This window comes from Vidua macroura, chromosome 23 (genome assembly GCF_024509145.1).
Source record: "Vidua macroura isolate BioBank_ID:100142 chromosome 23, ASM2450914v1, whole genome shotgun sequence".
Lineage (NCBI taxonomy): Eukaryota > Metazoa > Chordata > Aves > Passeriformes > Viduidae > Vidua > Vidua macroura.
Window position 1 is genome coordinate 631,780 of NC_071593.1, and position 4,641 is coordinate 636,420.

Below are 4,641 nucleotides of genomic sequence, written 5' to 3' on the forward strand. Positions count from 1 at the left end.
CCTGAGGGTAGTTATTTCCTTTGCCTTTCTCCTGAGTGTGAAGGACTTGTAAATATGGCTTTTATCCCTTGTGAGACCCTTCTCCTCCTTGTGAGCTAACTCGAGTCTTTCCTTAATGTTTAATCCTTGTCAGTCTGCTTCTGGCCTCAGTCCTGTCAAAATCGCTCTAATCTTTGATGCAGCATCTTTGCTGTCAAACCCCTATGAAGAAGAGGGATTGGTAGTTCTTAAAGAAATATTCAGTGTGCTCCCAAATAGTAAAAGCTGGCTTTTGGGGCTTATTGGGTTCCTGAACATCTTCTGTCAAGAAATTTCCTGTTGTTCCCTGCTCATGGGAAGATGGCTGAAAGCCTAAAGGGACAAACGATGTCATACCTATCCCAATACTGCACACACTTCATCACACCTTTTTGTTCCTGCTCAAGAAGAATAGTGAAGTCTTACACTGTTGATAATAACTTACATTTAATATTAAAACACATTAGAAAGAACCTCACTTTTCTTTTAAGAAGCTGTTTTTTGGGTACTCTAATCCCAAATTTAGTGTAAAATGTGTGGTTTTTTCACTTTTCATAGTGATTAGTGCTGCTGTTCAACTTTGCAATTCAGTTTTAATTGCTGCCTTCTATAGGGAGGTTTGGCTGGAACTCTGGGCTTCCTGGAGAATGTTATGCTGGTATGTATTGGTGGCTGTTCTTACAGCTTCTTCACCTTGTAACAGCCAATCCTAATTCTTATGTCTAAAGCCAGAAGCAAGACCAAGGGATTGCCTGCATGAAACTGCCTTTGGAGTGGAGGGAGAACCCTTATGACTTCTTCAGGGTTACCCTGTCAAGCCTTTTCTGTCTTGGATATGTACTTAAGTGGTCCCTCTGCATATGTCTTCATGGCAGTGATCTGTGCCAGTCCTTTCAGCCAAGCAATAAAGTCTGTTCTGTTGAATCAAGGCCACAAGGTTAAACTTGGCTCTGGAGGGGATCCAGGAGGTGCTAGATGATGGAAAAACATACTTTTCAAGGAGTGGTGCTGTTTCCTTCTTCCTAGTGTTGCATTAGCTTTGCAGAAGTCTGACAGCTCCCTGCATCTGCTAGGATATAGCTGTCCCAGGCCTGTGACTGGTTAAACAAGCTCAAACAGCTCTCATGCTGTTTCACACTATGCCTGTTTTTTTCTGGAGTGTGGTGGAGAGGTTTGTCTGAGGCTAGGTGTGTGAGATGTACTCTATCTTGCCAGGTTCTTGAATGAGCTCTGTGGTGACTGCCTTCCTGCGTGAAAGCATGAAAAACTGTCAAAAGCAGGCAAATCCACCACTTGCTTCCCCTTCTGGAACTGCCACTTTCAGCTAGTGGGTTTGAGAGCACAGGGCTTGGAGGCAGGTGGGAATATGCGGCACTTTTTTCATCCTAGTGTGGCAAACCAGTCTGTAGTGTGAGCTGGGATTTCCTCATGTTACTGACAGAGGATTTGCTTCTGCAGATGTACTTGTGGCTAATGGCTGTTGTCCTCTCACCTGTAAGGGCTACTGAGGTACCTGCAGCAGCTCATGCGCACAAATAGGACACGAGTTTTGGACTGGCTGCTTAACCAGCTGCTACATAAAATGCCAGAATCCCAAACTGGTTTCGGTTGGAAGGGACCTGAAAGCCCATCTCGTTCCACCCCCTGCCGTGGGCCGGTACACTTTCCACTAGACTTGGTAGATCCAAGCCTTGTACAACTTGTCCTTACATGTGCTAATGCGGTCCTGTGTAAAGGGCCAAACATCTCTGATGGGAAGATGCCTGAGAATTGTATCAAGCTTGGGTTGAGGGCTGCATGGAGGCTGAAGAGCAGCTTTGTGTTTTATTGGCTGGGACACTGCAATTTCTTACTAAAATTTTTGGGTTATTCATATAAGTCTTTTACTAAACAGCCACTTCTTCCTGCACAAGGATTAAGTTTGTGTATTTGAGGGTTTTGGTTGGCTCTCATTGTGAACCACTAGTTCCTAATATTAATCAGCTTCTTGCTTCTGTTGTCTACTCAAAGCGAGTGGCAGTTGATCAGCTGGTTGTTGTCTCTGAAGCAGGAATCATTTCTTTTCCCTGTCTGGGCTATATGTTCTCACACGTCCTTCACATCAATTCCATCAGCTCCTGTACAGGGAGACAGTTACATTCACTGCATGGAAATATGACATCTTGCACAATATTTTCCTAATGAACTAGTGGACCCTGTTTTTTAGAGTCAAGCTGATACCAAAAAGAGTGCAAGGTAGGAGGTAGGAGAGCAAATCTGCTGTAGAGGGTTAGGGAGTAGGTGGGAGCATACCCACAGTGTGACCACTACAGCTGTATCAGGTGTAGTGTGCTGTGGTGACAAACAGCATGAATCAGTTTTGTTTTCCCACTGCGCTGTTGTCAATGGAGTTGACATATGGAAATGGAGGACTAAATACGGTTAATGTGGAGAAAAACCTTGCCTCTTGTAGGGGACATACTTGCACCTGAAATCCAAACCAAGACACTGGACTCCAAGGTTGATTACTGGTGGGAAGAGTGCTCCAGGGCAGCACTTGCTTTCCTGAGCAGAAGATAATTTTAAGTATACCCTAAGCTCAGTCCCTCCCTTGCTGATTTAGATGATATGTGGAAATTTTCCACTGTATATAAGATGATTCAGCTAATCCTGCTGTTTCTGTACCTTCTGGTGCAGACATAGACTCTCCATGGCTGCTATAAGGCTGACTGGTGCTAAGATTATATTAAACTGGTGGCTGTTTTTCCCTCCAAGCTTTCCTGTGCTCTACTGTCATGTTGGAGTCATGAGCCTTTTCTTGCTGTACCTTGCCCGTTTCCCTGTGGGGCAATGGGAAACTGTTATGCCATGGAAGAAATGGTACTGTTGAACATCAGATGCAGTGAGGGTCATCTTTACTGAAGTGTTTGGGAGATCAATGAGACAGGCTGAGCTCTGCAACTTTCCCAGAAGGCAGCTTCTTTGGTCAGCTGTGTTCTTCTCTCCTCTCTCTCCTTCCCAGTAATCTGCTGGGCATTATACATAGTGTGGGGATTAAGTATGGGGAGAGTATCAAGTAAGGAGAGATGGGCACATTTGATAGGACCTCTGAGAGAAGAACTTTCAGGAGCAATGGCATCTTCCCCAACACAACTGAGTCACCCAGGCTTCTGAACAGTTGGTTTCATGGCATTACACAAACCTGTCATACACCCCCAGTTAGCTGTTGACTGTGGCCTTGAAGGGCTTTCTGAGGATTGTGTTAGTTCCTCTGACCTAGGATGGTTCCCTTTGTGCTTCACTTTGTGCCTCTGCCTTGATTATGTGTGTCTGCCCTTCCTGTCCTAAGGGGTTCTCAAAAAGGAGATTTGACAGAATGCAGCTATGCAGCTGCTTTAGTGTTACATTGGACTAATGTACAAATCTCCTGAGTTTTCTGTCTTTTATGTGCTCTATTTCACATCCTAGAGTGGTTTTGGAGTGTGCTAGTAAGATTTGCACTAGTTGAAATGTAAGTGTGTATTTCCCTTCAGTAGAGAATGGAATTTGGGTCATCGGGGCCCAACTGGAGGGAGTTTGAAGGGCTCCCAGAATCTCAGTGTTCTGTCAGGTTGGTTTTGCTTGGTGGATCTGCTCCTGCTGCCTCCGCTGCTTGCTGCTGCACACAGCTGAAAACAGAGCAATGGTTTTGTCATATTCCCAAGAGACAGCAGTGTCCTCTGGTACTTGGCCACCATCTAGGTCTGGATTTGTAGATGGCAGAAGCTGCCTCCTTTTAAAACCAGACTTTTGAATGGTATTTGCAAGAGCATTGTCAGCACTGACCTGACCCAGCCTTCCTGCTGCCTTATCTTGTGTTAACCAGCCTCTTCTCTCTCTCCCTGTCCAACTCTTTTCCATGGGGTGCTTCTGGGGTGCTGTGCTTGGAAGGTGTCATACTTTGCTTCCCCTGGCTGCCCACACTCTGCATCCTCTGAAGAACTTTCCTCAGTATTGTTCTTTAAAAAGATCAAGCATGACAGAGGAAGTTACTGCTTCAAAAACTGCAAAGAATAATCCTGAACTGATTAAACTATAAATAAACAAGTTCTAGCTACTGAAATGCACTCGTGAATTTCTACTAGTTTTGTTACCTTGGTCCCATTGGTGATTTGTCCCTTTCATGGGCTGAATCAACTCCTGAAATAGAGCCTGGGAAAAAAGCAACCATGATCTGGGAATTGGCTGGAGCTCTCTGTGAACTTCTGCCCTAAATGACTTGTCCAGGATTGCACAAGAACCTGGCAGCTGGCTGGAGCTCAACAACAAGGTTATCTTAGCTAGAGATCCTGCTGCTCTGCCACAAACACACCAGCAAGTCCAGGGCTCCTCCCTCTTGTTCCTCTGGAAGCTGATGCTGACCGACCAATTCTTGCTACAGTGAGGTGAGATGAAAATACAGCTTAACATGGGCTTAGGAAAAAAGCCTGAATGCAAAATAAATTGACTGTAGAAGAGATGGAGGAGCTTGGATGAGGGACAGGGGAAATCCTGATCTGCATCTAGACTTCGGTCTCTGTATTTTTTTAGACCCACCCTGATGCTGCTACCCTCTGCCTACTGCTCAGCTTTGGAAGAGGGTCAGAGTAAGCAAGGGGGTATGTT